Raw genomic sequence first — 12,931 nt, forward strand, 5'->3', positions numbered from 1 at the left:
TTCTGGGGCTCCATGATCACTGCAGAGGGTGACAGCAGCCACAAAATTAAAAGACACCTGCTTCTTGGGAGGAAAGTGATGACAAACCTCAACAGCATCTTAAAAAGCAAAGACATCACCTTGCCAACAAAGGTCCGCATAGTCAAACCTATGGTTTTCCAGTAGCAATGTATGGACCATAAAGAAGGCTGATGCTTTTTAATTGTGGTGCTGGAGGAGACTCTTGAGAGTTTCCTGAACTGCAAGGAGAACAAACCTATCCAATTTGAAGGAATTCAACCCTGAGTGCTCACTGGAAGGACAGATCCTGAAGCTGAGGCTCCAATACTTTGGGCATCTCATGAGGAGAGAAGACTCCCTGGAAAAGACCCTGATGTTGGGAAAGAGTGAAGGCAAGAGGAGAAGGGGATGAAAGAGGATGAAATGGTTGGACAGTGTCATCAAAGCTATCAACATGAATTTGACCCAACTCCGGGAGGCAGTGGAAGACAGGAGGACCTGGCATGCTCTGGTTCATGGGGTCACGAAGAGTCGGACACGACTTAACGACTGAACAACAACAAATATTTTAATTTTTAAAAACTGTACGTAGTAATTCATTAGTAAGTATTTAAAAGGTATATACTGTACTAATGTTGTGCATGGGTCCCCCAATTCTCTCCTGAGGCCACTGCAAAGCTTCAGAATGGGTTCCAGTTCAATATGATTCAGTTTGTTTGCCAGGTCTGAATCCATTTAAAATATTCTGTTTGCTTCATCATGCTCATGAACCTGCACATTCTGCTCTGATTTGAACCTCTTACAATAGAATAGAAAACTACAGCCTTGGTTTTGCAAGAGCTGAGCAGGTCATGATAGGACATTTTGGAGGTCACTCATTTATGGGGTCACTGTAAGTCAGAAGCAACATGATAGCACATGAGAACAATTAACTATTCGTATAACAAGCTTATACCTGAGAAGTTTTGTCTCACAATATTCTTTATGTGAATGCTATTTCTGTTTTACAGATGGGTAACTTAGGTTACGTGGTTAGGGGACATGGTGGTGCTGCGAGTTAAACCGCAGAAGCCTTTGTGCTGCAAGGTCGGAAGACCAGCAGTCGTAAGATCAAATCCACGCAACGGAGTGAGCTCCCGTCGCTTGTCCCAGCTCCTGCCAGCCTAGCAGTTCAAAAGCATGTAAAAATGTGAGTAGGTAAATAGGTACCACCACGGTGGGAAGGTAATAGCGTTCAGGTCTAGTTGCACTGGCCACGTGACCACAGAAACTGTCTACGGACAAACGCTGGCTCTAGGGCTTGGAAACGGGGATGAGCACTGCCCCCTAGAGTCGGACGAAACTGGACTAAATGTCAAGGGAAACCTTTACCTAACTTAGGTTAAGAGAGACTGATTTGCTCAATTGATTTTGCTCAAAGCTACCTGTATGCAGTCTTTCTGAATTGGTGATTAAGCTCAGATTTCTGAGGGTCTTGGAAAAAGTCTGTCATTATCCCTTGGATAAAACATTTTTTTGCATGGACATGCATGATTTTACTCAGCATTGCAATGTGCTGATGCAAGTGTTTAGAATAATGTAGTAGCCTGTCAAAGAATGAATACAAACAGCCCAGTGCAGGTATTTCCTTTCATTTTTCTGCGATCACCAGCACTGCTCTGCGGTTTAAGAACATACCAAATGATTACTCAGCTTTTGTTACTCACTTTTATATTTAGAAACATCTCACCTCTTAAAGTGCATCGATAGCACACAAATAACTGGAAGCTGTCCAAAATCTAAGCCAACATAATGTGAACATTATTTGCTGATAAGCTTTTAAAAAGGAGGCAGAAACATTAAAATGGAGTAAGGGATGGAAATATGGGATTATGTTCAGGAGTGTAGACACCTGTGAAGTTTAAATGCCATCAATGGGACTCTGCAACAAAATGTTTTAGCGTAAAGTACAGGCAGATTAGTGTGAACCTCGATTCAGGAGGCCATCCCTGGTGACGCATGATGCCTCTCCCAGTCAATGTGTAGAAGCCAATTAGACAGAAAATATTAGTTCAATGGCAGTGATGGACACAGGACAGATCCTGTGTCCCACACAAAGGCTAGCTTAGTAGGTTTATGTCATACAGAGCTCTGTTCTCCAACATTTTGCCACAATTTCTCATCCCCACAGCATCTCCCATATAAGAGAGGAGCACCTTTCTACTTTATAGTCAGGCCAGCCCTCTGCATTCCTTCAGACATCTTGATCCCAAGCCACATAGGGTTTCAAAGACAAGTATAGCCAATTACATTTGCTAGTAAGTATATACTAGTAATAGGTGAATAGGTTTCTCCTAAACCCATTAGAAAGCTATAGTGGATGACAGAAGCCACCCTGTCCTTACACAGCAGTTAAAAAAAAGATCTTGCATAGAGATGGTACCACAACAAGCTCACTAAGACACATTGCAATATAGGCAGAGTGATGCCATGAGATCATGACAGTTTCAAGATTTGTGGAGAATCTTGGAGAATGTGACACTCCCTTTTCAGTCTTCCTGAACAATACCAACCTGGCTTTATTGATAGTACTACTAGATAGGGAGGCCATCCCAAGTGGACTTGGTTCAATTCACAGTTTCCTATGGCAATTAAATTGTTGTTCACATAGAATGCTTAATTGTCTTAAGCAATTTTGGGGGCAAGAATTCTCACCACACCTCAAATTATTGCAATTTTCAGTGGGATCACAGATTTCTCACTCTCCTCTGTCATTAAGATACTGTTCTGTCATTAACACCATCCTCTCCTCCACCTTTTTTTAAAATAAAAAAACTGGCAAGTGACATACGTAGCACTGAATAGATATAGCAGCTTGTGAATCTTCAGTGCTTATCTGACATAGCACTAAATTTGACATGTACAATAACAAAATTGTTCAGAAGAAAGACAAGAGGCACTCACTCTACTGAGTTGTTGCTGATGTACTGGCATATCTGTGCTCCACTAAAGACATTTATCTGATTGTTTTAAATAAAATAATTTGGCAAGTGACATACCACTGAATTGATGTAGCAGTTTGCAAAACTTCAGTGCTGATCTGACACAGATGAATTTGCCAAGCTTCAGAAAAAATTGTTTTGAAGATAGACAATTTTGTGCTCAGTGGAGGGGAAAATACCTGCTGAACTGGAAATCACATCCCACTGAAGAAATCACCATTATCCTAGAACATACATCCCACTCCCTCTTTCGACCAATATAGACAGTCCACACATGCTAGAAACAAACAAACAAAAATGTGACCCCGAACACCACAAAAAAATTAGCTTTTGCCAGCTGAACAAAAAGCAACAAATGCCTATAAAAAAAACTAGGCTTGCTCACAGTTAGCTTTAAGCCATGCAATCTATGGGAAATATATAAAATTTAGCCATGCAATTATGGCACAAACTGCAGGCTAATTTGCACTGTAGTCACACAGTTAAGTGTAGAAAGAGAAATACACTTTCCTAAAGGCAGAATACCAGAATGAGATCCTGTGGGAAGATTACAATATGCTGGTCAACTACATTTCCAAGTTTCCTAGGAATCTCATGCGAAATTCTGCATTCCTTAAGTATGTTCTGCAAATAGGAAAAGAAAAGAAAAAGATGACTGGAAACATGTTGTTATTAAGTCATGTCCAACTCTTCGTGACCCCATGGACCAGAGCACATCAGGTCCACCTATATCCCACTGCCTCCCGGAGTTGGGTCAAATTCATTTTGGTTGCTTTGATGACACTGTCCAACCATCTCATCCTCTGTGGTCCCCTTCTCTTCCTGCCTTCACACTTTCCTAACATCAGGGTCTTTTCCAGGGAGTCTTCTCTTCTCATGAGATGGCCAAAGTATTGGAGCCTCAGCTTCAGGATCTATCCTTCCAGTGAGCACTCAGGGTTGATTTCCCTCAGAAAGAAGACTGGAAACACATGGATTGGCAAATGCAATTTTATTTGTATGGATTGAACAAAAGGGTGGAGTTTCCTCAACAGAGGACAGAGACAACTGTGTACTTGCTGACTTTTTTATATTACTCAGTAAAAGTATGACTCAGATCTTACTACTGAAGGGAAAACACAGGGAAAAAGTTAGAGTGTTTCACTACTCGTTTATGCAATAAACCCTCTATGTAGACCAAAGGAAAATGTAATAAATTTGAGCTGTGTTTTGGTATGTCTGATCTCAAAAGAAAATAAACACTGATGTATAAATGTCTGATTAGAATCAGCAATTTATAGCAATATTGTACAGAGCAGAATAAGTAATTATTCAGCCTAACAGCATTTCCCCAGGAAAGAGTATCCTGCTATTACAATGTGTGTGGTAACACTGTACATAATGTAGCCAGTAACTGTGATAGAAAGCTAGATGGGAATAGGCATCTTAGCTTCCCTTGTTTTTCTCTTAAGTGACCAGATGTACCGTATCTTGCTGTTACATCCTCCTAGATCACTCAATGGTTTCTTAAAATCAGTTTCTTGTTCTTTTTTCTCCTCCTTCTATAATGGCAGGCTATAAGGGTGTCTCCATGTTTGCTGTCCGCATACTTGCATGTACAGAAACCAGCTTTAGGAGCTTCTGTATTCAAGTCTATGTTTTATCATCGATTAATTTCTTGGAACAATAATGCACAATTTTCCTTTTCCCCAGCCCAGAGAATCCTGAATGATTACCCTCAATTCATAGCCATAAGCTTACTTTACTAACCTACTGCACTCTGATAAAACAGTTGCCGTTAACCTCTACACCTATATCAACACTTACAACATATTTGCCATAGAAGCTCTAGCTTCCCAGTAACCTATAAAGAACAAATCATATTGTTCAAACCTTAAAGACAGTGGAATTTATGCTTCCAAAGATACTGGGTTATGTTTCTATAATGTTTCCACTGGGTACATGCTGCAAGAAAACATCAGTAATAGAAAAAACATCATTCAGAAAACCATGTAAATCCAAAGTATTTTTAAAAGTAAATTCAGGCAAAAACAAAACAAAAATTAAAAATAAAGAATTGTTATTACAGTTTTTATTATTTTGTTTATATGTTGCCTTTCTCCTGGTAAGGAGACTCAAGGTGGCTCACAATATTAAAAGGAACTGATTTAAAAACATAAGTTAAACATTAAAAACAATTAAACTATATGCTAATTAAAACACAATTGAATAATTGAAAGTAAGAAAACATTAAAAACTATCTTAACCCTAAGAAGACGTTCAGGGATTCAAACTTGATTGTTAAAAGACTGCCTGAAGAGATGAGATGGGTCCTCAGCTGTTGGTGGAAGTATAAAAGGGAGGGGGGCCAGCCCAATCTCCCGAGGGAGAGCATTCCACAACCTGGAAGCTTCCACGGAGAAGGCCCATTCCCATGTTCCCATCAGCTGTGCCTGCACTGGCAATAGCACTGAAAAGAGGGCCTCCTTTAATGATCTCAAATGCCAAAAAGGCTCGTATGGGGAGATATGGTCCTTCAGATAGCCTGGACCCAACCTGCATAGGGCTTCATAGGTAATGACCAGCACTTTGAACTGGGCCTGGAAATAGACAAAAGAAGACAAAAACATTGTGGTACCTCAAAGACTAACTGTGAGCTTTTATGGATAAGTCCATTTCTTTAGACACCTTCATAAAGTAGCCATTAAAGGGGGGTGAACCCCCAAATCCATGTGTTATACCTTTACAATGTCAATTCTAAGGTCACAAAAATAGGCAAGCTTGTGAGATTTTCAGATCTCTTTAGCAAGTGATATGTTACCAACAAAAATGTTGGAAGGGAGGAATTGAGCAGGAAGGCTGACTTGATGTTGAAATCTCTTGTGTCTGCACAATCAGAGTTGTAAGATGAAATGGTAGGAAAAGGACCAAATATGTGTATACAAATATGTGTGTTTGAATGTCTGCAAGCCCCTCTTCCCCCATTTCAATTTAGGATTCTGATTATGCAGCTACAGTACTGAAAAAAGCATCTGACTTGAAAGAAGTTTGACATTTTTATATCTGTGGAGAATTACTAAATATTTTTAATTTACAATCCTTTATAGAAAGCCCTAGGAGTCTGGATGTTGATAGAGCCAGTGCCGCTATCGCATACTTAATGTGTGCTCTTATTCCAGACTTATTTTGCTTTCAAACGGTTACATATAATACTCTTTGTTTTTAAATAGTTATACCTTTGCTTCAGTACATCATCCACTTATATGGTAATTTCTGCATCCTGAGTATTGAGACACAATGACTTTGACATCAAGGTAGCCCTCCATTACTCTCTCTTATGTTGGGATCTGCAAGATGAGAGGAAGTAGGGATCTTGCAGATGAAGCCTCAGGGCAGGGATCTTTCTCCTCGACCAGCAAGGAGAAAGGAAAAGACACAAGACACTCGAGTGTGGTTTGCAGGGCGGGATCCGGATGAACAAGGACAGCCTGCCGTCAGGCATCTATCCAGAGGGACTCCCTTGTTCCCCCGCCTCCTCTTCTTTTATTGTTTTCTCCTATCACAGCACTAGTTAATCAATACAGAGGTAACTAATTTCTTGAATACACAACAGAATAACCAGAGTGCTGGTAAACAGAGACAAGTAATTTCCTTGAATACAAAGGCATCAGTAAACAGAGTGGTTGGTAAACAGACAGGCTGGTAAACAGACAGCTAATAGTAAACAGACACAGATAACTCCAAATATACAGACAATGTAAACATTTCTGAGGTAGACACTTTAACTACATTACCCAGAGACAATAGACAGCAGGTTAATGATCATCCTTACTGGAAACTGACCTGTGCCGAAAACAATTTCTGCTATACACATTGTAAAAGCATACAATTTCCCCACACTCTTAACCAGATCTGCTACTATTAGGACTGCAAGTAAGAGGGTGGTTACACATTGGAATACCCCTAGGTTTCCATCAGATTTAGCACACTTGAAATTGATTTTAAAATATCTATTTACATTACATACAGCTAAGTGCACTTTGGGGGGGCAGGAAGCATGTTTTTTTTAAAGAAAGCAAAGTATTTTAAACAACCCCAAGGGGTTGTTTATTTTAACTTTATTGTGGACACAAATTATTTTGAATTGTTTTGGCATGTGTGCTCACCTTTGTCAGAGTAAATTGTCCCTGTGGGGTTTGTCAAGTAATGGATGTCAGGATCACAGGTTTTGGGCTGCAGGGAAACCTTGCTGTCCAATCTGTTATAATTTTTTTCTATCTGTAATAATGAACTAGTACTGTCCCAGTTTGAAAGAAAAAGCAAAAGAACACACACACCAAATATCAAAAATAATACTGGTGCCAGCAGCAAGAGCAAGTACCTGTGAGAAGCAGCCAGAATGAGGGTGGGTGCAGGACAAAGCCTCAAATGCAACAAATTTGCCACACCCAGCTGCCCTCATGCTGGCTACCTCTCACAGCCACTTGCTACCGCCACTGCCAGTGTTATTCGTTTTAATTTTTGTACTTCTTTCAAAGTCACCTTTTTCAGTCATAAATGAGGCAGCTGAAAATATGGAGGAAAGGAGTAGATTTGTTTACAAAAGGCTTTGTGTTTATATACTAGCCCTATCACAGAACATGAACTCCTGGTTTGAACATATGTTCAAAGCAACATCTTCGTGCAATTATGTTTCTGCCTTTCTGTACCATTATTTTGTTCCTCACTTTATTGGTAGACTATAGTATTATAGTTTTTCTAAAAAAAAATACATCACACAGTAGATCCAGCAAAAATGAAGTCTGTCCACTCCTATTTTACAGAGCACATTTTAGAGCCTTTTGGTGCTATCCAGAGTAGCACCTGGAACACACGGACTAAAGCTGGGAGCCTTCTCCCAGAGACATCTCCCAAAGCTCCCTTCATAGTGAACCCAGAGCTTGGAAATGTTACCTTTTTTTAGACTACAACTTCTAGAATCCTCAAGCCCACTTTGGGCAGCCTGCCTCAGACTCTGGGAGCTATGGTTTACACTGTACCTTTTCTAAACTCTGCAACAAGGTAGCAGAAAAGTTCTTTATGTTGGGGCATTTATTTTTTTTAAAGTCAGCTCATGATGGAGTGATTCTTCCGAAACATATATTACATTTTTTTTTCATAATTCTTTTTCCTCCCCCTTTAGGAAGCACTTTCTTGCTTCCGAAATAGAAGTGAGTTTCATCCCCACCCATCTTTCCCCATGCAATTGCTTTCCTGTGTGGTCTTCTTTAAGGATAACCAATTTCTTCTTCTTAACATGTTATGATTCAGCAAGGGGAAAAGTGCATTTTCCTGCTCATTTCAGGAGGAAGAATGGAAGTCATAGCAAATTCTGCTAACACTTTCCCGTGCATGCCATGCCATCTAATTAATTTCTCCGGTGCTATAAATGAATGTAGAAAGGCAAATAGCATTGCTAAAACAACCACCTGGAAGTGAGTGCTGTCAGAGCTGAGAATACCTTAGTGAAGAAATATGAATAAAAAATGTTAGAAAAATACACACACAATTTTTCTGCATACCTTTTTCCAGGAAAGAGTGCAAACAGTTGTGGACTACAGCCCTATAAATATTTAGAATTAAATTCATTATTAGTCCTATATAGGGCAGACCTACTGAAATGAGCGAGACTTCTTAGTTAGAATTTATTTATGTCTCATTAATTCTGTAAGGCGTACTGTACTCAAGGAAGAACTAATGCTGGATACACTTGCATAATACTGTACTAAGTGTTATTGAATTCTGGGGATGTGCTTTGAATAGACATGTATAAACATGTACCATTAAGTTGTTAACTACCATTGATCTCTATGTGAGAGATGCAAGGATGTAATTCATTTTTCTTCTTTAATAAATATGAGATTCTGTACTTCAGACTGGATTCTTAAAATTTACATATTCTGTCAAACACGAATGATGTGGGAGGAAAGCAAAGCACGGGTAAAAACAATAAGACAATACAGGCTGATAGAGGCCATAATCCTAGACAATCTTCCTACAGATTAAGTTCCATTGCATTCAGTGAATAAATATGTTTAGGCTTGAGCTGTTAATGACAGTGGTACATGTTAGGGCAGTAAGGTTATAATACAGCCAGTTATTAACCTATTCCAGTTGGAAGTTGTCACAAAATCTGCCATCTATTGTGGTTAAAGGTTTGGATGTGATGCTGGTGAAAAGGGCAAACCTGAAAATAAAACTTAGGCAAATGGGTAACATCTTTCATTTTTCCTTGCTGGAGGAGAAGGCAAATGGGGGAAGCAGGGGGGGTGAGAGAGTTCACTGCATTCAGTTTTTGCTCCATTGTTTATTCATGGAGATTTCTAGAACATTTTGCTAGAAACCATTTCTGTGCTTAAAAAATCATCTAGAATGATGCCACTCCTTTCAGGATACTTCAAAACCTAGTAAATCCCCACGGAAAATGTGACAGAAAACACATATCTATGCAAACACACATAAGGGAGAGTAGAACACATCACAATGCAAAAGCATATTAGTCTCTTAATAGGAAGAGACGGATCAGAGAGCAAATTCTTCTTTTGAAGGGAGTTTAATCAAGTAAATGTAAGCCAAGCTTCAGAGAGAGCACTATGAGATATTACAAAGATGCTTTCACAGTGTCCCATATGGATTCATGAACTAGATACTATCAGTGGAGATACTGCTATGCAGGCTGCATACACAGCAAATGCTACATCCTGATATGCAAATAGAGGAAGTAAATTATGAAACTGGTAATATTAGCACTGCATGCTCTGTTTGTCCCCTGGCAGCTCAGATGTTTTTTCTGTCTAATTTTGTCTCTCATGATACATCTGCTTCCTTGTATAAAGTGAAACATTCTGCCTGGCTTAGTTGCACAGATGTTAAAAGTGGCCCACAATATAGAGATTTTCTTTATTTTACATTTTATTTATTTTACATTTACAGAAACTTTTATTTATTTTACATTGACTCTTGCAAAACTATTGTATCCCCCTAAGAATTAATTGGTTTAGCCCAGTGGGTGGAGCCTGTGTTCTTTAGTTTGCCAGTAGAAATTGCTTTAAAAGACTTTTGAGCATGATTGACGTGTAAGTGGCAATCCTAGTTTTCTGTATCTCATTTAATTCTATTCCCCTACCCCCATAACAATGAGCAATTGAATATGAACCTATTGCGTGAATATTGTCTTCCTGTGCTGCTCAGGAAGTGGATTGCAATCCATTATTGCAATCCATTAAAAGTGCATGCTAAAGAAAACTTGTTAGGGCTTAATCACATGTGAGAGGGAAAAAACCAGTTACACCAATTTTTTTCATATGTCTGTTGTACTGACAGATTTCTTTCAGTGGTCACATGGTATTAAACATATCAGTGGGTGCATTCACATTGTTTGTAACTGTATTGATGCAATTATTTTTATTTTAACTGTTATAGCAGGCTACACCACTCTTTAATTTTGTATCAATTCATTTTCTCTACTGTTTCTTGAGGCAATCAGCTCCCTTTTTTTTTAAAGTACCAAAGGTGAGATATTTATGAAGGGGATGCCTTCTGTCCCCCTCCCCTTTTCCCTTCCCTCCTTTACTCACTTTCCCTTCTTATCTCTCCCTCAAGTTATCTTTTCCCTTTTGAATAGCATTGAGAGGAGAAAGCAGGTTTTGCGACTTGCAAAGTAATGTAAAGAGCAAGGTTTTAAAAAAAAGTAATGCTCCTTTCTTTACAATTCAAAGCAGGAAATCTCAAGTCCTCTTCCACCTATAAGGGACAGGGAAACTGTCTCCTTCTGAGTAATGTATTCATGTTGCTTTTTTGTGGTGGTGGCAACAGCAGCTCTGGCACCCGGAGCTGCTACTAACAATTTGTCCATATGCCTTTAAAAAAAATCTAAACAAAGATACAAGTGCAGTGGCCATAAAGTGGCCACAGTGCCCAGAAACCTGGCCCCTTTGCAAAGGAAATAGATTGACAGCAAAGTTCACACATGCTGAAGCAATAAAGAATGAATCAATTCATTGTTGGTACAATTTAAAACAACCCTCCCAGCAAGGGGGAAATAAAATACTTGCTGAGGCAAATAAATCGATGATGGCCATGCATCATACAAATGGCAAATTAGGAAGCAATTTAAATAATGGCCAAATTGGTATAACTGGGATTCTTTTGTCAAGTGTGATTGAGCCCTCAGTCCTGAAAGTGTCACAAGACACTTTGTTGCTTTCGAAAAAGCAGGAACTGGATAGGAATGGAGCTGTAGTTCCATAGGGAGCAGGAATGTAGGCCCTAATTGCCTTGATTTATATCATAACTTTGAATATAAATGTCCAGTCAAGCATGGAAGGGCAAATTCTTTGTGATAAGCATTATGTATTATTTTTATATTTGATTCCAAGCTTTACAATTTTACCCTTTTGTGCTGTTACGCTCTGTGTATGTGGGTTTTTACAAGGCAAAGTTTTGGGAGATAATTAACCCTCACAGACAGACTTATTATGGATGCACCATTTGCTTTTTGTTTGTTTGGATTACTAATGCCCTAATTTTATATTCTAAGTGTCACACCAGACAGATAGATACCTGCAGCTGTGTAGGTCAGCTGGGGGGAAAGTCTATGTTGGAAGGCTTTGTGGCCCAGCTCTGGTTTCCTGTTCAAAAAAGGAAGCTCCCAGCAAGCTGAGTGGGCAGCTTTATTTTCGAGCAGAAAGCAAAGTGGATCTAGGCCTATACTAGACCACAAAAACTTTCAGTTCAGTCCTTCCTCCAAGGTGAGCCACATTTAGCTGTCTTACCAGGTGGGGCACCTAGAATGGTCAATTATCAGATTTATAGCCAAAACTTCCAAACTGCACATTTCTAATCACACGTCAAGGATAGTGCTTAACTCCTCCCCATTCTATTGTTACTTTCTACAAATAGAAAGCAGTGTCCCTTCAGAGGAAAGGTTTCTGCTGGCATGTGATGAAGAACCTGGAAAGATTTGGGTTCTAACTTATGTGCAGGGCCTACACATATGCAGGGAAATCTCTTCTGTGCACCTATTACTTTCCATGTGTTGAAAATCATAAGGGAGAGGGGTGGGGCTAGGCACTCTTCTCAGAGCATCTTGAGTTTCTTTGTAAAGGTAATGACTGAATACGGCTAATAATATTCTTGACAATACAGAAACTTTGTTGGATATCTTTCCAGTCAGCCCCTGCAATGGTGCCTCACTGATTCATGCAACTTAAAGAACACATTGATGTATGTGTACTATCCAGCCTGCAATGGATTTGTGTCATTACTGCTGGTTTCTTAGTTGTTTGAAAAATGGAAATCTTTGCAATGTTTCTAACGGTGCTAACAATATTAATTTAAATGTTTGCTGCATAGAACACAGGAAAGTGATATGAGAGCACACGAAGTATGCTAAGTACTAGAGATGGGGGACATTATGTCCACCCACAGCTGGACATAATGAGGGTCCATCCCCCTGGGGCTGGACTCTCCACTCACGCATCCGCTGCCGGCTCCGTTCTCCCTTCCAATTGCTCCGGAGCTTGCGGTCAGCTATCCACTCATCAGTGTGACAGGGTGACTCACCTTCCCTCCTTCAGCCAGAAGTGGATAGTCGAATGTGAGCCCCAGAGTGACTGGAAGGGAGAAAGAAGCTGATGGCAGCAGCGGATGCATGAGTGGATTGTCCAGCCCCACGCGGCTGGACCTTCATTACATCCAGCTGTGTGGAGGTATTCATATTCATATACGAATACCCCTATCTACTCATATACGAATACCCCTATCTCTACTCAGCACCAGTGGAAATACTCAAAGGGACCATGGGAAAAGAACACCAGCCCTGTATTGAGCAGAGCCAGGACACACACATATCTGCATAAACCATTGGACAATGGTCTTGCCATTGTGGCCTCTAGGTGGCATTAATTTTTGTAATGAGGATTCTTTATTTT

The sequence above is a fragment of the Pogona vitticeps genome, chromosome 6 (assembly GCF_051106095.1).
Source record: "Pogona vitticeps strain Pit_001003342236 chromosome 6, PviZW2.1, whole genome shotgun sequence".
Taxonomy (NCBI): domain Eukaryota; kingdom Metazoa; phylum Chordata; class Lepidosauria; order Squamata; family Agamidae; genus Pogona; species Pogona vitticeps.